The sequence below is a fragment of the Chrysemys picta genome, chromosome 14 (genome assembly GCF_011386835.1).
Source record: "Chrysemys picta bellii isolate R12L10 chromosome 14, ASM1138683v2, whole genome shotgun sequence".
In the NCBI taxonomy this organism is placed as follows: Eukaryota; Metazoa; Chordata; order Testudines; family Emydidae; genus Chrysemys; species Chrysemys picta.
Genome location: NC_088804.1, coordinates 14,765,797 through 14,789,953, shown reverse-complemented (window position 1 = coordinate 14,789,953; position 24,157 = coordinate 14,765,797). Strand labels below are relative to the sequence as shown.

Sequence of the window (24,157 nt, the reverse complement as noted above, 5' to 3'; positions counted from 1 at the left end):
TATGTGACTCAAAATAAGACAGGTGTTTACTTTAGCAAGGTGAGCTGCTTCAGTGCGTTAAAGATTTCTACCTCATTCTGCATAATGCAATGTGTAATTTATAGTAATCTTGGGGACCAAAAGAACTGCTCATTGATGTAGATTTGTCACATGATCTATTTTAAGATGATCTACTGCTAGGTAAATGCATGGGTTTCAAAAGTTACCTCAGTGGTGAAATATTGCGCTTGGCTTTCGGCTTCACATATGCTACAAACTTTCCAACTTTAGGACTTTAGAAACTGGTAAATGCTGTAACTCGTCAATAAATTTGATATATATGTGTGTATCAACATAGCCCCACTCCAGCCATTACAGTTAATGGTCTGTATATATTTCCATTTCTACTACCACCTATGTTCAGGGCTTTATAACTCATGCATAAGCATTTCCTCATGACTGCAACTTGGTATGCAGCATAAGCCAATGAACCTTTTCTTTAAAATAAAATCTGTTTTGACGTGAAGTTTACAGCTTTTGGGGCATTTTTTTATAATCCTAAGAAATCGATAAATAATTTATAGAAATAAAGACTTCATTTTTTAAAACGAAGTTTTGTCAAGATGGTAATTCATATAGACTCAGGACTTATATTGAGCTGACTGGAGGTGTTACACTTCTCTGGTGCCTTCTTTAGGTGCTGCAGGATTTAAGTGTTCAGTTTTTTAAAAGTTACAGTTCTATCCTTTCTGGTTAGATGATATTAGGTGAATTTTTCAATGCACGAGTGACTTCGTTCTATTTTCAAAAGTGACTTAGGGCACTTAAGAGCCTCAGTCTCAGTGAAAGTCAGTGGGATTCAATGGGAGTTAGGCACCTAAATACCTTCGAGGATTTGGGCCTATGTTTCCAGGGGCCAGATTTTTAAAAGTATTTAGGTGCCTGAAGATGCATATTGACCCCTAGTATGATTTTCAAAAGCATTTAGGCGAGCGCAAAGCGCAGCTATGCAAGTTGTGTCCTTGCAGAATGATTTGCCCCGTGGTGCCAATTTCAGACAGACAATCTGTTTACCATTGTGGTGGAAAAACAAACATCCACACTTCCTGATACTTCATTGGTCAGGACCTAATGTTAATTGTATTCTGATGAGGCAGAATAGCCATCCAGGCAATAGAGGGCGCACAAGCTACCTACAACTGTGCTCATGCATACACTGATGCCAATATACTGAGGAAGTATGTGCAGCGCTCATTTGACCCGAAGGGAAATATTAACATTTTTGAAATGTACAAAGGCTATTTTCTTTCTTCCTAGAATGTATTAGAAAAATCTAGAGTAAAAAGCAAAATATTAAAAACAATTAAATACAGTGTTGCCAGATAATATGATTTTTGATGTTTTCTTAAGCCATAGCTCCTGGAATGCTGGGATGATGTGAGAGGGTTAATTAAAAGAAAGTAGGTTCCTAATCCTCACAATCTTGGAGAAGAGTTTGAAAATATAAACCCTAAAGACTCCAAAACCAGAAGGCAAATACTCCCCCCCCTCAAATTTATTGTTTATAACATTTCATTTTTTTTCAGGCAATCTCATGATTTTGGAGGCCTGACTCATAATTTTTGAATGCTTGGGATTGGCAATACTGTCAATAGTAAACTCTGGGGACTCATTTTAAGAACAATTGCCTGCCAAATCACACATTTTAAGGTCATCTATTACTGGAAGAAATGGGTGGATTAACCTCCAGAACTAATTAAAATTGTTGTGTTTTAGTTGCTGTTTGTTTCTTTTCTTTAAATGTGAAATATATAGTATCAAAATAAAAAACTTCCTGAGCACAGAACCCCCATAAAGATGTTCAGCTGGAGATAATTTTTAATCACCGTTCTAAGCTATGAAACTGGGGTATACAATAGAAATGCTGACAAAATTTTAACTGTGCTGTAGTACAATAGTTATGTAAATACAGTACATAATGTACTTAATATGTTAATCTCTGAATCTCAAGAAGCAGAATCTTACTGGAGCAGAACTTTGCTAGGGCATATCAGCCTAGTGTTTACAAAAAATGGGGGCAAGAATGCAGAGCCTACTAGTGTAAGCTGGTTCTTCTGGTTAACGGCACTGGCATTTTGGGAAGAGGCGAACAGCACTTCTTAATTTTCACTTCAACCACTGGCTGGTTTTTTACATATGTACTGCCAGTTGTGCTTGATTTTTGCCATGTATTCCAATGATTTATTTTTGTTTGACAATAATGTAAAATACAAACCATCTGATGCTAGGGTTTAGCTCCATTACGCTAGGAACCACAAACCTATGCCATGTTGCTTTTCCATTTTATAGCGCTTGTTTCAATCTTACTGGCGTAATTGCTCAGGCTTTTTTCCTCTTTTGGATTAAATGATGGTTTTGGCCCCAATTTTGTGCCAGGAAGCTGAACTTTCTGACTCACATCTCTAACTTGTACAGGGCTATTAATATAATATTAAAGTGTCTGATCTGCAAACACAGTGATGTGCTCAAAACATGCTTGACACAATATGCCCAATTGGCCTGTGCTGTTACATACATGCATATACCCAATGACAGTCATTTGCAGGCTCAGTTACCCAATCTGCACACAAAGCATGGTATCTGCACACAAAAATCAGGGATTAAATCGCATGTAAATTTGGCACAAGTAATTGCATAAATAACATGTTTAAAATATAGTAAAAACTATATTATATGTAGTGGATGGTGGAAAGAATTCAACATTATGTTTTAAACAGAAGCCAGGCTGCAATCTTAACTATGAAGGCTGAGATCCTCAAAGGTATTTGAGCATCTAACACCCATTGAGGAACTGGGCCTAGGTGACCACTCCATAATGTAATAGTCCCTTCTGCAGATCGCTAGCAAGGAGAGAACCCTGTAGGCATCTATCATTTGAGTTAGAGAAGTTTAAAAAAAAAAGTTAGTTTCCTGATAAATTCCTTTTACAAGCCAGTCACACATTTTATCCCACACTATCCTTAATATATAACATCTATCTTAAGTCATGCATAAGAGCCACTTCAGACTCTATTGTATGTAGCACTAATAAGTCACAATGGATCGTAAAGAGTTTCTTATACAAGAGAAGTGGACTTAGAGCTCCAAAACATATGGTACATAATAGAAGAAATTCATAGGTCTTTTGGAAAGAATTTACCACTAGGTTTAAGTTGTTGTTAAATAAGCACAACCATGTTAATACAGCTCCCTTCAAAACAGAGAAAAAGTCAGTAGGGTCTATTTTTCCATTCAGCTGGTTAGAGATTTACACAGGTATTTCCCATTAATGTTAAATTCTCTCTCTGCAGCAAAGAGAGAGAGCGAGAGAGAGAGAAACAAAACAACAACAGCAAAACCTTTCAGTTTTCACCAAATGGAAGAAGGAGTAAATCAAAAGGGTACAAACATGTTTCAAGTTTCTAAGATGCAGTTAGCATTCGTGGGCTGTTTTAATATGATGTTTAATTACAACTCACCTCATATTTGTCTCTTTGGAAACTAATAAGATGGATAAAAGATTGGGGGGAAATGAAGCAAACCTGGTTATTTTAAACATGTGAGATTTCTGAAGGGAATACTTAACAACTGAAGCTTTTCAGCAGAGGGCTACTTTTAACCAGCTGTTATGGACCGGTGTGTCTGGGAAGAGGAGAAGGAGACCTGTTGCTCTCTCACTCTGGAGAATCATATGAGCTGCTTCAATTATACTGTGATGCATTTTGGCTAATTCGCGAAGAAAGAGTGAAATCAAAAGGGAATGTTTCCTTAACTACAAGGTATTAATATCCTGTTTAATTTCTGCTTTCTGTTATTGTGAACCCTTTTCCTTTAACATACAGTGTCAGCTCGGCAAGGATTTTCTGACAGTATCAAAGGAGGATTTAACTCTGAAATGCTGCCATGAAAATCTCTCTCTCTCGCTCTCTCTATAGTGTAGTCTTTCAAAAAGAAGCATTATGTGTCAGTAGAAGACAGTTACTGAGTGAATAAGAATGAACCCCTGGGGCTGGCCAGGTACTGCTGCTGATAGGGGCATAAAGAGTCACACTTTGCCCTTGGTTACACAGTTGTAAGCCTGGAGTTACTCTATTAAGTCAATGGAGTTATTCTTGATTTCCTCTGACTGACCGTCTGGAAGAACGTGAGTGGGAAATTATCCCTATCTACTGGCAGAAAACAGATGGAATGAAAACAAACTGCATGAAACTGAATAATTTCCAGGTAAGAAGATAAATCAAAGGTCATTAGTACGGGCTGGATCCTGCAGACTCTTACTCATGCGAACAACCCTTAGTCCTATGAGTAGACTCAGTGATTTCCACAAGACTACTTATGTGTGAGAAACGAATACTTATGTGAGCAAAGACAGAAAAATCCTGGCCCCAGGTTCATTTAGTGATAGTCTGTGGCTGCATAATCCTCTTGCACAAAGGTAAATTGAGATGATAACCCATCGGGGGAAAGGAGACACTGATTTCATAAAAGGGAAATGCTTCTTTAAACCATACATATATACTACTTTACATCAGACAATGGAGAAGTCCAGGATTAGAGAGTCAGATTTCTTTTGTAGGAATCACCAAATACTTTATTAATTTGAAGAGGCTGATATTTTTTTACTGTTCATTTCATTTTGATTTTCCTGATTTAGTTAAACAAGGTAGTTACAGGTTTGTTTGTCAATGCCGTAGGCATTTTGCACACATTTAAACTATCCTATCCTAAAATGAATAGGAGACTCTATGGTTCATATGGCCCATCCATTTCCCCTGTATTTAGATGGAGCAGAGAGTGGGGTTTGGCCACTGTCAATAGGAATGTGAAATAAGAAAAGACTTTCTTGGCTTTAGATTATTCAGAAAACCATTGAAAAGATTCCTTAGATTGATTTAATTAGAGATTAGTTTAAAACACAAAGTTCAGATCCAGAGCTTGATTTTCCCAAAGTCTGGTATGTTCAGAGTTTTTGTTTGTCTCTAGTTTTTCCTGTATACAGACAGCAGGATATTAGTGCCTGCAAAATTTCCTACTTGCTCCACAAATGAATCCAGCTCCATAAACAATTGGTTAAATAATATATCAATTTCAGTGCACATGGACTAATTAATAATTCCTGCTGACTCACAAGCAATTCATGAATCATTTTCTGAATGCTGAAAAGTGGTTCATGAATCCGGAAAAAATAAGGGAAATTAACAAAATAAGTAATTTGTAATTATCATCTTGCTCATGAATCCAGCCATGGGATTCCAAGTTCTCTATGATTAGTCTATCCAACTGAATCCTGAAGAACCAATTAAATCATCAGTCTAGAATTCCATTTCCCCTGACATCATTAGAATATTTCTATGGGATTGGCACTATTTCAAGTACCATATACAGCCTCGACTGTTTAATTATGTGATTTCAATTCCAGGGTAAAATCTGCGTTGGATAGCAATCCAGACCATGACTGTGTCTTTTGTATATAACCAAGTTACACTACTCAAGTGCTTAGTATTGAAATAAGAATGTGACTTGCATTCCTTCCACTCAATGTTTCTGTCTTTTTTTCTTTTTAATTAGAGGGTCTCTGACATTGCCCTGGCCAAGCCACTTTTAATATCTGCTGCCAACCCTATTTCTCTGACTAAACAGTTTACAAGACAGTGCAAAATATCCCGAAGATGCAGCTCACTGAGTTGTTGTCTAGTTGGTACATATGAAGAGTGTTCTACAAGTCGTGTGGCAGCTCAGACATCTGTTTTGAGGTTTTTTGGTGTGGCCACATGTCACTCAAGCCTCTTGGCCCAATGTCCCTTGTATGGCTGGCTGATGGATTTTCTCCTGGCAGAATATGCTGCGTGTGGAAAATAGACTTTGACTGGTGGAGTTGCCAACATATTTCCTTTGGCTGACATCAAAATATAACAAATTCTGGCCGGGTTAAGGCAATCTTTAAAAAAAAAAAAAAAAAAAAAAACACATTTATTTAATATAATTAAATCAATGAACAAGCCTCATGTATTTGTTACTCACTGGGCACGAGTCCCCCACTGTGCCTGATGCACAGAAGACATGGGTCTGTTACACCACTTCTTTTGAGAGCCTGGCTCATGCTTTTAGCGCCCAAGATCCCCAGTTCAAATCCTGGAACTGGCCAAAGTGTTACAACTGTTGACCAAACAAAACAAAAATCCCAATAATTTCCAGCATCCCTTAGGGTCCCCCACCCCAAATTCCAGTTGGCTTTAGTGGGCATTTATGATGCTTTTCCTATGACAGGCTCAGCCTCTGGTTGTACAGTGGAAATATTTGTCTTAATTTCTAACCCATCCAGACTCTCCCAGTTACTAAAATCCCATATTTTAACCCTCAGAATAAATATGCCTCCTATGTGTCCCTCACTTGCTGTGTGACTCTGGGCCAGTCACTTAATCACTCCGTTTATCCACCTGTAAAATGGGGGCAGAGCACGTTGCCTTCATTGTGAAGAAGAGCCACAGATAAAAGCTTGGAGAGCCACAGATGAAAAATGCTATTTTTAACCACTTATCCTTGTGATTGACTATTTTAACATTCTAAATTGTAAGGGACCTCTCTTACTAATTACTTTGAAAAGTATAAAACCCGCTCCAGGTTTTCCAGCTGTTATAGCTTTTTATGATGTTAATAGTGAGAAAGGGTACAAATTAAATATACATATTACTTATTTTTGCCTTTTGGCTATAGAGGGGATTTTACGTTTCTTATGGTCAGATATACAAGCAACAGTGATATATATCCAAAGGGGATCTTTTATCCCATCCCATCCTTGGATGAAATATATTTTCTTCCTCATTTTTCTCCTATTATTTGTAACACTCACTGCAATCACATTTAAAATTAGATTGTCCCTGTGCTGGAGCACTTACAATGTCATGAGTGGAGTGTGTTATGAGGTCCAGTGAACAGTTCACTGGATGGGAAGGCAAGAGACCTGAGGCTTAAGGTTGGTGGTAGAGGTGGGTCTAGAACCCAGGGATTTGATTTTCTGTTGCCCTGTGTAGGCAATTACATCAGAACAAAGTATAATGCTACTAAGTCAGTATGGAAGCATTTTACATTCATTTTCCACTGGTATAAACAACTACACAGGATGAAGGGCAACAGAGACTCAACTCTCTGGGGTCTATTCCCAGCTCTGACACTGAGCTTCAGTATGACCTTGGCCAAGTCACTTCACCCCCCTCTGTGTATCGGATGGACCATCTTTTGGAAAGAGCTATACATGAAAAGCACTATAGAAAAGTGAATTATGTATTTTTTTTATTTGCACCTCATATTTTGGGTGCTATATAAATACAAATATATTGATAATGCTTTGTTAGTTGTTATACTTTGTCCTCAGGCATTGTCAACTGTTAGCTTTAAGAACATTAAAAATGGAGAAAGAATAGTTTTGTAAAGCAAAGGGTGTTGGGCTAGATCCACAAAGGGGACTCAGCATTGCAATGGCCAACATTTGGGTGCCCTCAAGCCTCGTGGAATCTACAGCCCTGAGCTAGGCACCCAAGACCATGATTCAATGCGTGGAGAGAGTTAGGCACCTCTGAATGGGATCCACAAAAGTCAGCAATCTGAGTAGGGAGCCACCTAGGACAGATAACAGGAAACACGTAGGCTGGGGGGTGGGCTGTGCACAAAGAGAGTTAGGTGTTTAAGACCTATATTCAAATCCATGCTATACATCAGGTGTGGGGGTGCGGGGGAAGGATTTGAACCTGGGTCTCCTACATGAATGTTCTAACCACTGGGCTAAAAATTGTAAGGGGACTACCCTCTCCTCGCGCTGTCTTGTGCATTGGGCACACCTGATGGCTTAGGCCTCACAGATCAGCTAGGTGTTGACCTGCCTAGTTTGAAAATGCTGCTGGGACTTAGGCATGTGCTAGGTGCCTAGGGGTTATGCACATGTCACTGGCAGAAATTAAGGAATCTATAGGGCTTTACCAGTGGAAGCGTAGGTGCATAGGGATTAAGTGGCAGCTGAGTTTCTGAGGATCTACATTTTGGACGTAGGCACCTAAATCTCTTTGTGGCTCTAGCCCTTTGGCCCAATGCAGAGCCTAAAGAAAGGCTCTGTTATACAGAAGTAATAGGGGAGAAACAAACTTCAACAGTTAGGCAGGCAGTCTCCTTGATTGTACATATGTTTTAACTTGTGGATAGACAAGAACAGTCTTCATGCCACAGATGTCTAAAAACTTGCTGAGCTGTCATCTCGTGAAGCTATCAGTCAAGACCCTAGTCGTTTTGTTTCAGTCTCTTGTGGGTTTTTTTCCCCACCTCTCTGCATTTTATTGTAAAGGAACTCAGAAAAGTCTCAAGTGTTGTTTTTATTGTTATTATTTTCTACAGAGCCTTAATCTGTTTTACATCTGTGTTTGACTGCAGAAAGGCAAGACAGGGTGAAAATGGATCAATCCACAGTTAAGGCACTCGGAAAGCTATTTAGTACTATGCTGAAATAACACCTGTCCAATCCTGACAGATTTCAGTGCAAGGAGCTGCAAAAAACGTTAAACAATCCTTCATAATTTTTTTAAGCTAAGTACTAATATTCCCTCTTGGTGCATTTCTGAAACTATTCATATATGGGTTCACTGGAAATATTTAGGAGAAACAGCTGGACATTACAAGGAAGCTGTCTTTTATACTTAGCCTCCTTATACAACTGAGTTCATATTTATGGAATTTTTTATTGCTTCAGATTTCCTCCTGCTACCCCCAAATTTGCTGTATTTTCCTTTAACAGGAGATTTTATAAAAGTGGCCCAACATGGAGTGCAGATTTTTAAAACCCTAAGGGCCTGATCCTGAACTCCTAGCTCAGACACAGCTCTTGGGGAACTCCTGATGCTTGAGTCAGGTATCAGTTCAAGATCAGGTCCTGTGAAGGAGTTTGCTCACTTCTGGAGCGCCGCCCCACGGACGGAGTGTTGTGGCAGCTGTCATTTGGTTTGAAGCCCCCTGTTGATGTCTGCTCCATCACTGTAGTGGTCTCTCCTCCCATATCTCGATTCTACAACCAAGGTCTGCACAACCAACTCCTTGCTGCTGTTTCCCTGGGCTCCTTCCTACCCAAATTTCTCAGGCCTTCTTCCCAGCAATGTCTCTAGGGTGACCCTTCTTTCAGGTTAGGATCCCAGGGCTCATTCTCCTCCCCGGGCTGCCGCCTCACCACTTCCCTGTTCCCAAAGAGGGACTGCAGACTCTCTCCCTGCAGCCCCCCTTCTTTGTCTCCCTGCACCCCCCTTCTTTTTCTTTTTCTTTTTCTTTTTCTTTTTAAAGAGGGTGAAAAAGCCACACCCCTGAGTAACGATAGCCAACCTAACCCCCCGTGTAGACAGCGGTAGGTCAACATAAGAATTCTTCCATCCACCTAGCTCCTGCCTCTTGGGGAAGTGGATTAACTACAGTGATCGGAGAACCTCCTCCCCTCCCATTGTAGTGAGTGATGACATTGAGACACTGCTGCAGCATTTCTAGTGGAAACACAGCCTTTGTCTTTGTTTGTTTGTTTTTTTCGGCTCAGCAGCCTTTCAACCCCATGTCTACTACTATACTTTCTATACTAACCAGCCCACTCCTGCCTAGCTGGGCTTCATGATCAATTAATCCAGGATCTCCTTCCAGGTGCAGCTAGGTAACATAACTGGCGTCCTAGGCCCACATTAACCCATTCATGGTCCATGGGTGGTACATACCACTTCACAGGCCTCTTAGGGGAGAAATTTTCTAAACTGGCCCTGACATTTTATATGTAAAACCGCAGCCACACAAATATAGATCTGCATATGCAAATCAGGTATTTAAACATGCAGTCACCTGTGAACATGTGTTCACAAATACTCATAAATGAGTACAGCCAATTTTTCAGGTACTGCTTCTGCAAATGATGCTGTCAGTATTACTGACCTGCTGCTGTGAATACTTTAGGACAGAGTTATTGATATGCTTTGGTTTGGTCCAACACACCACCAATGAAACTCCACAACAGCATTAAATCATTTTAACTGGGCTCAAAATAGATAAACAAACATCCCTGAAGTCAGTGCTGCTATTAGATCATAATCTGGCTAAAACATAGAAAGTACAAAACGTCCTCAGAGGATTTTTCCCCCCTTATTTTTGTTTCAATCTATCAGATCAAGCAGTTGATGCAAGATTTGGACTGAATATAACATTTCAATAACTCATATTTTAATCAGAATCAGCCGTATAAATTCTTTTTTGAAACCAGCCCAGAAGAATTTTCTTTAGGGTATTTTGGAAGCATTACATACAAACTGTGATGTAGTATCTCCCAGTGTTCTGGGAGAGTATTTATCTTCATTACTACTAAACTATTTCATCATTATTTGCACTTGACAGTATAAACTGAACAAATAATAGGTTGTGACAAGTAAACTGTTAGGAGAACCAAGGATGTGTTTTGATTGTTATTTTTCCAAAAAAAAGCCCCCAATCCGAGTTGGAGGAAAATGTGTGCTTTATAAAAGAACATTTTAAAAACAACTAAAACCCTGTACTAATATTTTGCCATTAAAAAAAACAAAACAAATTACTTCTCCCCAGTAGATGACAGGTTGCTGACAGTCACTCACACGGGCCCTGATCCACCAGAGCACTTAGTTCCCCTCTAGACTAGGAGCACTTTACCAGGATAGGAATACTGCCATGCCATAAAAGCCTAAGCGTGTTTTGCCATGTCTACATTAGGGGCTTCTGACAGCCTATGTATTCAGGATGCAGTCATTCCAGCAAAGCTGTGATTTGTACTAGTATTGTAAAACCACCCCCACAAGTGAAAGGAGCTATACCGAAAAAAGCAGTTTTGATAGTATAACTGCATCTACATGAGGAGATTCTGCCAGCGCTGCTCCGCTGCTCAGGGATCACACATCTTCACACTCCGGACTGACGTAGCTATGCCAGCAGAAGTCTGTAGTGTAGACACAGCCTAAAGCACATATTCAATTTTAGGTGAGCAGGGCTATTGACTTCAACAGGACAAATCACATGCTTTGCTGGAACTGGGCCACACACACGTCCTTGCCCTCTATACAGTGTGACAAACCCAAACAGCCTTTAGGTAAGTAACCCAGTCAAAGGGGCAGCTATAGCTGCTGGTGACCACTTAGAGCCATGTGCTGCTCTTCCCCTTCCTTCTTCCCTTTTTGATTCAGCAAATTTTGGACCAGTGAGACCAGAGAAGGAAGCAACTCAGCCCACAAGCTGGGTTCTTTCAAATCATGAGACAGGACCTCATATTAAAGACAGTGTAGGCTGAGGCACACTAATGTAATATGCATCTTGATTAGAAGATCAGCTGCATTTTCCCCATCAACTTCTTATCTACGGCCAGACTACAACAATACAGCCTGGATGCATGGCCACCGAGTCACTGTTCTGATAGGAACCACTTGATAGATCCCATCGTGACTGTTTCTGTTTGACTGCCCAACATCATAGATGAATCTGGTAGGACCCAAAGCTGAACACTGTACTAACTCCCAGAGGATGAGCCATACAATCCATAGAATGACCCCTCAGTTCCTCAGAGTGTTTCCTCCTTCCAACTAGTCTTGCTATTGACTTGTCTGGGTTCACTTCATCTAGGTTCCAATCTCTTTCATGCCCTGACAGTTCTAGAAGATAGTATTGACTGTGCTGGACAAAAAGGATCTATGTATCCCCTAGAAAATATGTTATGTAATAATGTTGGCTATACATGATAAATAAACTGGATAGTAGTTTGAGAATTAGAATAAATTGGAGATTGGATGGTAGGTAGTGAGTTTGTTGACACTGAGTGTAAATTACCTGAGAATGGATTTAAATACCTGTGTAATAGATTTATCTTCTTCTTTTTTCCTCCTCTTAAAGAAGTCTCCTCAGTCCTCTGTTCCAAGTCAAATAGGTATTTTTCTCTTCTTCTTTTCATTCTAGAAAGAGTAACTCGTGGAAATTTTTAAACTTTGTATTTAACTGTATCTCCGTTCTAATTTCCGTGAACCAATGGAAAATTTGACATGAAAACAAATCTGACATTTTCTTTTTTTTAATTTAGCAGGACTTCCTCCCACAAATACAACAGGTCTTCAACTTTCCAAAGCATAAAAACTACTTTGTCTCTATCTCAAGACAAAGCTGTAAATGATTTCTCTAGACACCTTTGCTTGCATAGTTAGAAGCAGATTTTGATAGCCCTTCATTGGCTATTGTATCAAGGCATGAGTTATGCAAGAAGCTTCTACTGCTCCAACCCCTTTACATTGCAAAGTAAAGCTTCCTACAGTAGTAGTCTGTGTGCTCGCTATGTTCTGGGGATCGCAGACACTGCTTGTTCCTACTTTCCTCTACGGGGAACAAGTTCCCCCGAAACAGGGTGATGGAGCAAGGAAGAGGCATAGCAGATGGAACAGATTGCACATTGCCACCTCCTGAGCGTACAGATCAGTAGCAGGCAAGATTGTGCCTGTCTGAGGCACTATATCCCTGGTCTTCCTTCTGGAGCAATGTGGCTTGATGCTGCCCCTACACAGGGCTGTAGTTTAAATGCCACAATCTAGCTCTTAAATAATATACAGCTTGAGTTTAAACTGTTCCTAGGTTCTAGTTTCCCAGCCCCCTGAAGGGGTATGGGGAGAAAAAGAGAATGGATCTTGAAAACACTTATGTTCTCTTTGGAAGAAAATTATCATCATCTGTTTTTCCTTTCTTGCAAGCTCCCAGAGCCTATGAGTAGTGCCCTGGTGCTGTATCTCAGAACTGCCCATTTTGCCAAATAATATCTTTCTGATGCAGGTGCCAATGTCATTTATCCAAGGATGATGTCAACATTCTTGTGTCATACGTGATAAATGACAGCTTAAAAGAGTGCCTCCTGAATTCTGTTCCTTTCACGGGGTTCTTTCCTCATTTACTTTACACTCTCAAGTGAAATGACATTTTATTTCCCATAATGTTTCAGTTTAGACTTATACTGTCTCTGGAGAGGAGAACATTCAAATTGGCTCAGAATGAATGATTAACACCAGGCATATAGGGCCAAATTCATTCCTAGTGAAAATTTAGGTGAGTTACACTGGAACTGAATTTTGCTCATATGGACTTGGGGGCAAAATCTTTCTGAACTTTCACCCCATACAATCACAGAGACCTGTGTGGGGTTGCATGGCATATGCAGAATTTGCCCCTTTGTATATATATTTAGAGGCAACGTCTTGTTGTTTGCTGCTCCTTGTGAGACAATGGCAGATCATGAGTGGATGACAACAGTAGTATTTAGAAATATTTTTCTTTCTTTAGTTGGCCAAGTGCCTATTCCATAACAGGTATAGATTTCTGTGGCCAAGTCCCTACTTTAGCCTGGAATTTCATACTCTTCTGTATCTAGCCCTGACCAAGAGGGTTATCTAACAATTACGGTTGGTTCAGCATACAGTGATCCATTTGTTAAGTGGAGGGTATAGGAATAAAAGAATGGACAGAAGAGAGGGGAGACAAAGCATGCTCGGGTCTCTTAATCCTCTTCCTCCTGTGCTTCTTTCTGCTCTCTTTGCTGGAGTAAGGGCTTTAGACTTGTGTCTCTCTCTCTCAGGCCATGTCTACACGAGGAAAAAGGTGTATTTTGGAGAAGGCAATTGCAGTTTTAACATGTTAGCTGGTCAAGCATAGAGTTTATCTTGACCAGCTAACACACGTCAAAATTGCGCATGCCTTGTCTACACTCAGTTTTTAAGACGTTTTGGCTAAGGTGTTTAAAAACACACTGGTTCTGCACTCACTTGTGAGTGTTGCTAGAACTTCTGGGAGCATATCCCATGGTTCTTTGTGCTGCAGTAAACTGAGCTGCTCTAGGATTCTTTCCTGGGGAATTGTGGGAGAACTTGCTGGTCTGTCTGGACACATGGAGAGAATTGTGGGAAGGCACTGGAGGACTTTCAATGGTTTAGCCTGTGTCCTCATTGCAAAGTGGGCAGATTACCAGCCTGGATGAAAATAGATGAACTCCAGCCTATCCCACCAGTGGGGCCAGCTAGCCCGAGTTTAAAAGTACCACTAAACGCAGGTGAGAGGGTTTTGTGTATGAATGGAAGGGGATTGGGGCAATGCCCAAGTAAGGGCCCAAGTTGTCTCTGCAATGAAGACATAGCTTTATAGTGAGATTTTCAAAAGGGATCAGCACCCAGCATGCTATGGTCTTTGAAAATCTGGCCCCAGTTGTAGATGCTGAGCCAGACTGAAAATTCCAGCCCTTGTGCCTTGAAGGTTGTTTGTACAAGGTGCAGGGCAAAGTGTTCAAATCAAGATGAAACTGATTTTTCTGAAGCAGTTGGGAATCCATTCAATTCCATTATCAATACATTCCCTCACGTGGTCTATTGACATATCCATCTATCTTAAGGTTTTTCTACTGCTGCCCATCCATGTAGTACCTGGATGCCTTCCATGTAAAACCAATAGCAACAGTTAAGTCCCTATTGGACTTCATGGAGGCTTGGTTACTTATTTTTATATGGGATAAAACCTACATTAGAGGTTCTTGTTTTGTTTTCTGAGGGAGGGGGAAAGAGGTAGATTTTATTAATTTCCTCTTATTCCATCCAATCCACACTTGAACTTTAACAGTTTGGGCCTACCAAACTATCTCCCCCAAATAACTGAATTTTGTCTCCCAAAATCACACTACTATGCACAGAGACACCCCAAATGTTTTGAGGAGAGTTAAGGAGATGATTCTTCAGATTACACCCCATTCTTAAAACACTCATTTTAAGGTTGGTTTACACACAAACTTGCACCAAAATAAAGAACTGGTTTTGATTCACATCTTCTGTTATTTCAGAGCAAGTCTGTACGTGGACAGTAAAAATGAAGACATAAGGAAAAGCGAAAGAGGACACTTTTATTCCACAAAAAGAATTTGCACACACAAAAAATGTGAAAATGATTTAGTTATTTTGATGCAAGTTTGCATGTAGACTAATCCTTACATACAAAGTATGTGAGGTGCAGAATCGGATCTTTCTTTCCCTCCTGCTTCCTGTTGCAGATCCTTTCACCCATTAATGTTCATTTATATTTTCAGGGGTTTCTTTACAAGGAATAGGGCTAGAAATGTTTTTTTATTTTATTTTTAAAGCAAAAGCTGAGATTTTTCTTTACATTTATCGTTTCCCCAAATCAGGGCTCCTTCTTTAGCTGCAGGCTTCACCAGCCCCAAAGGCTGTGATCTTATCTTAGGCTGTCTGATACCCGTTGCTGGGTTTTCTTTTACAGGAATGACCAAAAGCTTGGTATTCTTTTCTAGACCTTAGATACATAATACAAGACATAATGCATTTAATCTTATCTCACAATTCTACTCTAATATTTTCAGAACTGCCAGATCTCCCACTACTTACTAAATTACTATATTCCCAGAATATGTTGGTGACATTCACACTCACAATAACTTGGCGCAAAGGTAGAGCTTTGCAGTCTACAGCTTTGCAGTCTGCAGTCTGCAGTCTTCTTGTTTGGCTATACCGAAAGAAGGACAGGAGACATTTGACATGGGTTGAATCAGGCCACAATTTTATTATTAGATGTCTGGGCCTACCCAGCAGATAAAAGTGTACAGTACAGGTAACCCCATGTTTATTCCATAATTACCCGGGGGACTTTTACCACTTCCCCCTCTTTTTCCATCCAGGTCCCTCCAGCAAATCCATTACAGGGACCTTACCATCCACCTCCCCACCCCCCTCATAGGAGGGTTAAGGTGGGCCATAATAATGGGGGTTGGCTCCCTGCCATACCAATCATAGGAGTTCCCAACCGCGCCCCCAGCCCCTATTCGTTCCTTTACCGAACACTTTTTTAAGTCCTTTTCCAAGCCATTTATCCAGTCACTGCATACCTTTCCTATGGAGTATCTGCACTGGACATCCGCCCTACACTTAAATAATGAGTTGCAACATATAGCCTGCCACTCATCATGCCATGCATGAACAGAGCCCACCTGAACCCGCTATGGGGAAGGTGAAAAAACCCCAACTCCACCTAGGCCAATATGGTGGCAAGGGAAAAATTCCTTCTTAGAGCTCTCAACAAAGGGGCGGCTAGTCTAATGCCCACAGCAGGTCTGGACCAAACCAGGTATTTTACCAGCTAAAGGGGGAGGAAGGGTGGATGCTGCCTCAGCCAGCTCTATGCAAAAGGGAGGGCTAAGGCACAGGGCTGCCCCTTTTAAATCCCTCATTCCCAAGGGATGATTCAGCAACCACACTGATCCTTTTGCAGCAATCTTCATTCCTCCTCCACCTCCAAGCCATAAAGCACAGTTCCCTTCATTGGCCAGCCAGCCAAATATGCACCCTTTCCCCCCACCCGCCACTTAAAGATGCAGGGCGGTCATTCTCTCAAATGATCCTGTTGTTAATATTTTTATGTGAAAACTTTCGTTCGGGCTTCCCCAGAGTCTGAGAAACATTGCTCGTTCTCTAGTTACTGCCAGGCTTCTGGCAGGAGCACACCAGGTGACTTTTCAAGTCATTTTAGGTTAAGATCACTTTAAAAAAAGAAAAGAAAGGAATTGATAATTTCTTAATGCTTATCTAGTCTGTCTTTATCCATTATTCTTGAAGAGTAGTTTTTCTGTACTCTCTCAGTTTTTCTAATGAAGCCTGTTTACCAAAACCACCAGTCTCTCCCCTGTGCTTTTATATGGTTTGTAACTCAAAAGTTAGACACAATTATTATAATCAAGCTACCTTGCTGCCTTTATGTAGATAATTATCTATCTAGACTCTTTAAGGCAGCCGCTGCTGTTGTGCAAATAATACCAAGGTTCAGGGGGATGCTGAGGGGCCTTGGGAACAGAAGTGTTAGTGGGAAAGATCAGTTTTATACATCATTCCCCCAAGAAAGTATATGACTTGTCCATTGTTTTCACCCCATCCTCTGACTGCCAATCTAGTGTATCCTCTCCACTAGATTACACCCACTGTGAATCCAGCCCAGATCAGTCATATCTGATGGCTCTTTGGTGAATTGAGTTGGTGGTGGTCTTAGTCCAGTTTCCTGGGAGGAAGTTATCATCTCACAAAACACACTATCACACTTGACATGAGCTAGGAACCTCGTTGGCAGACTCAGCAGCGAGACAAAGGATGTAACCGGCGTAAAGACTGACCTATCCCTTCACCTATGCAAATTGTCTCTCCAGGTCATGACTAAGACACACAGTGGGGCATTGTAGAGGAGTTTGCACAACTCCTGTCCTGCTGTGGATAAACAGATTATTTCAGATGTCAACTGTCAGTCCATCACCTTTATGCTTAGTTTTTGCATTACACTTACACCTAGAGGCACCACCTGAGATTGTGCTAGGCACTGTACAAATACATAGCAAAAGATAATCCCTACTCTGAAGAGCAAATGGACACGAGGTGAAGTGACTTGTCCAAGGTCACACAGCTGGTCAGTGGCAGAGCATGGGTTATAAAGCAGGTCTCCTTAGTTGCAGGCCAGTGCCCTGCCCACTTAGTCATATACATTTAAATGAAAGTCAGCAGCACAATTTTTAAACATATATCTGCAAGTCGATGGTCTTTGTTGATATTGGAAATTATACCTCAGTATAGAACGGTGCAACTTAGGGACATTATATAAGGAAAGCACCAAAATAAGGAGTTAGTGAATTGCATATGTTATTTGAACAGATTTCTGAATATGAGAAACCAAGTGCTAGTGTAAAAGGAATAAGTTAATGATATAGATGCTTCTACACACTTACAATTATCAACCTTTTACTTGCCCATCTTTTCATATGAGATGACAGATAATAGAAAGAAGTCAGATATGTTAAAAATATACTTGGTTTTAACAGCACTGAGACACTTAAGTTGTCAGCAGACCAATTATTAATCAGATGAATGGACTTTTAGAAACCCACTGCACCCCTGGACAATTGCTTGGTTCATGTTTCTTGAATACAGAATAAGGTTGCTAACATGTTACAAGAACCTCAATAATGAAAGATATAAGAAACTAGCATTCTTTAGGATGCAGTGCTACAGCATCTCAGATACAGGGATGCTGAGTACTGCCTGTATGAGAGCATGGTTTAATGACACTTTTTCACATATGGGCACAGTGGACATAGTGGGCATAAGGAACTCCTGTCAAAACTTAATTTTAGAAAAAATGTTCTGATTGTATTTTAAAAAAATTGGTTTCTTTGTACTCTTTTAGAAATATAAAAAATAACTGTAAGAGCCAAAAAGGGAACCAGCAGTAGTAATAACCAATCTAAAAGGTGCATTCGATAGCTAATTTATTTCAACCAAGGTAACAATAACTTGACAATATGAAAGAAGTTTTCATAGACTTGTAAGGGAACTGAAATCTAACAACATGCTGAAATGAAATCTATGGCTGAGATTTTTCTAAGCCACCTATTTCCTGTTAGAAATTTAATGTCCAAAAAGTTCTGGTAGTCTTAGAAAACTCTTTCAGTTATGCCTGACAAAATCATCTTAAATTAATTGAACAAGAATGGAAAGAGAAAAGGTTCAATAAAACAGTTCAGCTTCTGCATTGTTTTCATGAGAGCCTGAAAATGCACAACTGGGTAGACACATTTAAGACTGAGCAATACTATCTTTTGAATATTGGCATTCTTTTCAATATTTTGCTTAATTATTTGGGATATTTTATTCATTTGCTAAAATTGGGGTTTTTTTGGAAGACAGTAGGAAAACACACAGGAGTTTTGCCATTGAAGGCCTGATCCAAATCCCATTGAAGTAAATGGAAAAACTCCCATTGATTTTAATTAACTTTAGATCAGTGGGATCAGAATAGGGTCCCTTATGGTATATCTGTCAGCATTTTAGAGCAAGCCTCCCAGCCTTGGTCGACAGACTCGGGCTAGTGTTTGGACTAGTGATCATAAAAATAGCTGTGTAGACACTGCTTTGAAGTTGCGGCTCAGGTGCTGAAGTGTAGGCAGGGCGGGTGTGCTGTGTAGACCTACCCTTAGAGGCCATTGAAGTCAATGGCAAAACTTCCATTGATTTTAATAGTGCAGGATTGGTCCCTAAGGCCCTGAGCCTACATGACTGACATCTATGGGATCTTTGCCATTGACTTCAAAGGATGCAGGATCAGGGGCTAAATCCCTGGTTAAAGTTAAGCACATGCTTAGGTGCTTTTCTGAATCAGGGTGTAAGTGACTAATGGATAAAGCAGTAACATTAGTGGGAGAATACATTTTCTACTCTCTCCTAAAAGCAGTGGATGTCTGAACTGGTAAGAAACCCCTCTGCCCCCAAAGGAAAAGTAAATAATATAAAAATAAGACTAGAGATTGTATATTTAATAGCTTTTCAGTTTAGCAATTTAAACCTAATTACAAAGCAGCTTCTATTTCAACTACGTTGCCACTGAAACTAGTTGCACTAAAAGGCATCTTTATATATTTGTCTCATGTATTTTATACAGTTGTAATTTTACCTGTACGTCTGTAACTTGCCTTTTTATTAAAGTAGGGCTCGTGGGGGCTTTTAGGAAAAGAAATAATAAATAAAACCAGCTTCTCTTAAGGAACCACTAAACTTCTGCTATGTTGGTTGAAGCCAATAGGTAAAGTACCCAAAATTACAAAAGTCTTTGTCCTGTTGTGGTGTGTGTGAGTTTTAGTTTAATTACTGTAAATATTTCCCCTTAAATGATTTATTAGCTTCCTTTGTAATTTTGTCAGCGTTCACTTGCTGTTTCAATCTGAAATGGCTATTAGCCCCCTCCCCCCACTTTTTTTTTCTTTCTTAGCAAGAAGTAAATCTCTGCTATTTGCTGATTTGTTTATTACGGTCTGGAAACTTAATCCCCAACAAAACCAGAGATTTTAAATATACCAAATCATCTTAAAGCTACATACTAGTTATATGGGTGACATTATATGTGTTCATGAGAAATTCATTTCAAGTACTACAAATGAGTCCTTTAGTAATACCCAGGAGTCATAATGTCTGTGACATAATGAACCCTCCTAAATTACAGCCTACACTAATTAGATCACTACTGCTACATTCCAGTCCCTGAAACAATTTGCTTAAAGTGGTAGTTACCTTTAATGAAAAGACACATAACGGAAAATGTCAGCAACCTTTTACATTCTACATGACTTATCATATGGACTGTCTAGTGTGAAGTGCTAACAATCTTGCTGCATCTTTGTCACCAATGAGACTGATTCTATTGTAACTGAGTAGTTAGGGCATAAAGAAAGTACAGTGTTCCCCCTGGGGTAAAACATTCAGGCAAATTTTGATATTCTCTTCACCACTTCACTGGTTAGATGTTCTCTCAGTTTTAATCTTGAATCTCTGTTTTAAATGTAATATTCTATTATCTCTTCATTACGTTTTCAATGTCCTTTGAGGAGCTCAACAATATTTTTATCCACTTATGGGAAACATTCACGCTTTCCCTCACTCTCACTCTCTTACTTATGCAAGAGACAAAATGACATGGATTAGTATTGTTTGATGTTACTAACTGACATGCACACTGCCCTGGGAAAAGTATTTGGGCCCAATCCAGATATGGGCCCAATCCTTGCTTAGGCAAAACTCTGATCTAGAATCCCAGTCGGACCACTGATACAGTAAAAAGAAGGTGGCTGTCTATTAGTTAACTGATGCTGCAGAATTAGAGGGCGGGGGGCAAGACAGCACAAAACTTTGCTTCTGGGTGGAGTCTTTTAAAAAAACAGTGGGAAATGGTAAATTGCTTTTAAATAATTAACATTTAGAATATGGCAGAAATTCCAGCAACGAAAAGGACTCAATTCTTTGTGCTTAAACTTTTTAACAAGGATGCTTTTAAAAGGGTGAGATGAGAATATAAGAGTTGATGGTACACTGTTGTATACGCACATGTGCTCATGATTGTCAGTTCAGGGTAAAGTCTGTCTCCCCCTCCTTACACCACCATGGGTGAAGAGGATCCTCTCACAGGAGAATCAGTCTGGTTCCACTGCTCCTACTGGAGGACAGGACTCTGAGACCCAGTGTAGGGTGCACATCTTCTGCATATCAGAAAACCCAACTCCACTGAAGCTCCCTGAACGCCAAAGGTGATTTGGAATGAGGCAGTTAGGATGCCATAGTGGAAAGGTTCTTTCCCTCTCCTTATCTCTTGTCCGGGTTTTGGATCTATGTACTTAGGGACTGATTTGGGCCTTAAAACGGCTTCACTGGGACCAAGAATAACAAATGTCTGGCATTGGAGAGGTTTGAACAGGCAAATGTTTGCAAGGCTGATATCACTTCCAATGCACATAAAAAAATAATAAGAATGAGTCATGAGATGTTTGTGGCTTCAGAGCCACCTGGTTACAAGCAAAAATGTTCAGAAGAAACATTCCACCTTTGAAATTGGCATAAACACCCTTGATGCCTAATCTCAACCCATCAACTCTTGCCTTTCAAATCTGCTTCCATACCTGTGCTATAAGCACACTCTTAGATTAAACTATACATTATTATTTATTCAATCAGCACATTATGAGCTTACCAAGTTTCCTTCTTATGGTATGAGCTTTATTGATCACCTCTAAACTGTATGAGTTTTCATACTGTACTGCCTAACCTCACAAAGTCTGCGCTGGACATAGATTCTCTGGGGGCCACCGTCACACCCACACTCAACTCCTAATTCCTGACTTGTGCTACATGTTTCTTGCCTGCAGTGGTGAATGTTTTTCTCTAGTTTTAAAGTGGTCACTGTTTGCAACTATGTAGGATACTGCTCCCCCCTCACCCTTTTTAAACAATGTTGCACTTTTAAATTAGCTTTTTTAAATTTTCTTTTCTCCTTTTTATGATACTTTAATATTCTTGTAGCTTAACTGTTTGCTCAGCATCCTAAGCATGTTGGCAAGGGGAAAGGGCAGAAAGGATATACCTGTATAAGTAAAATTGCTATTACTTTATTTAAGATTAGCTTCTGCGAATTGTGCAGACCTTCCCACGGCCAACACCTACCTAAACAAACATTGCATTGAATAGAACACTAGACTAGGAACTCCCTTGCTTAAACTTTTGGTAGATGGTATTTTCCTGTTACTAGAAAAAGTCTCTGATCCCTCCAGCTAATTTGTACATGAGCCTATGCTTTGACTTGGAATTTACTCTTCAGAAGACCATAACCTTATTTATTTTACCTTCTCATCTTAGGAAGAAAACATGTCTGTGTGAGTAAGAAGGACTCCACCTGTTGTTAAATTGCTGTGCATACACGATGTTAAAGTAGCCAAAACAGTAACATGACTTTTTTTCCAGTTGTCTCTGCAAAATAACCTGCAAGGAACCTGGGACACTTACGGAGGCTGACAGGCATGGAAAGGTCAAAATAAAGCAGGAGAGCTATTTCAGCATATTCCTTCTGGTAATTCCCAACTGACTTTTCTTAGACCAAACGGCTTTTTTTTTTCATTCAAGAAAATTAAGAGATGACAGGCTGAAACTGCCTACTTTTCCTTTCAGCGTCAGAAAAAGTAAATAGTTTTAATCTGCAGTGGTTTCTGATTGAATATCCTTTTGAAGTAATGATAGCTATAATTTAAAGCAACAGTTACCATATTTTCTTTTCTCTATGACATTCTTTGATGCAGTAAGTGTAACTCTGCTGAAAATAGCTGTAATAATGCCTGAATATACTACCAGGCTCTGCTGAGGTTCTGCCTTTAATTGCCATCATATGTATCTAATATCATAAACATAACTGACTAATGACAAGGTTACTGCAAATAATTTCTTGACATAACAAGAAAGTAGATTCAGAGAGGCACATTCAGTTCAAAAGGGTTTGCTTACATTACATTTTTTTTTAAATTCCTTCTAATTAATGTAAATAGTGCTTCTCTGTAATAAGGCTGTCTATGTGTAGCTGTACATGCATCAGTACGCTATAATGAGGTGTACTTTATGTTATGATATAGCATCATAAAATTCATGATTTTAAAAAAATGGAGTAAAGACAATTTCAGAAATTTATTTTTAAATATGTAACAAAACATCCAGACTTCTTATATTGTTACATAAAAAAAATATATTTCATCAAAATAAAGCAGAACCCTCTTTGAGAGAATAGATTTTCTTTCTTTCTTTCTTTCTTTCTTTCTTTCTTAGAACAATTCCATTTTATGTGGTGGATCTCTGGAATCTCACTTTGCACACTGCAGTCCTCTGAAACAACTCATGGCTTTTCATTCCATTCCACTGTGAAGACAGTTAAGTATGTCTGAATTTTCTCTAAGTGGATTCACTTTAAGGAGATGGTAACATTATTCCGGATGATTTTGCAATCCAGTGGAGAGGGAAAATACACTGAACAATTATTTTCATGACTTGTTCAATTATTTATTTTAAATATTTTTAAAACGCTATTTGAATTAGTGGTGATGAAGGATCAGTGTGTGAAATTTTTGCATGAGGGGTGAGACCTCTGAAAAGTCCTTCCTACAAAAACAGCCATGGCTTCCACTCATGAGATAGTAGAGACTACAAAGAGGCAGGTAACAATTAAGGATGTGTCTTAACTGCAGCATTCACTTGGGTGATTGGCACCCAGGTCCGAGCACCAGGGTTAGCCTAGCCTTGATGTGAGCTGCTACACTGCAAAACCATACTTGAGTTACTGTGTCCTCACTAGGACTGCACTCTTGTGTGTGTGTTGCTAAAATTTTCGGGGGGACTATGCCATGGTTTTTTGTGCTACAGTAAGCTGAGCTGCTCTAGGATGCTTTCCCAGGGAATTGTGGAAGAACTTGTCTGACTGGACATACAGGGAGAATTGTGGGAAGGCAATGGAGGACAATCAGCACCTGAGTGGGTTAGCATGTGTCCTCATTGCAAAGTGTAAAGCCTCACTCAGACTTCAGCCTAGAGCCCCAGACAAGCCAGCTAGCGTGGGTTGAATGCACCACCAAATTTGGGTCAGAGGTTTTTGTGTGAATGGGATAGGGGTTAGGGGCAACACACACATAAGAGCCTGAGTTATCAGTGAAAGACATTTCCCCAAATATAGAGAACAAATGAAGGGGCATTAAAGGGGA

At 39.8% G+C, this 24,157-nt stretch overlaps 1 long non-coding RNA gene across 1 annotated transcript; it reads left to right on the top strand.

Moving 5' to 3' along the window:
* Nucleotides 1-3,874: 3,874 nt before the first annotated feature.
* On the top strand, nt 3,875-23,401 carry LOC122173921 (uncharacterized). The gene is made up of 3 exons (XR_006174961.2): nt 3,875-4,242; nt 22,383-22,488; nt 23,232-23,401. It is a non-coding gene; the product is annotated as an uncharacterized LOC122173921 (long non-coding RNA).
* The last annotated feature ends 756 nt before the right edge of the window (nt 23,402-24,157 follow it).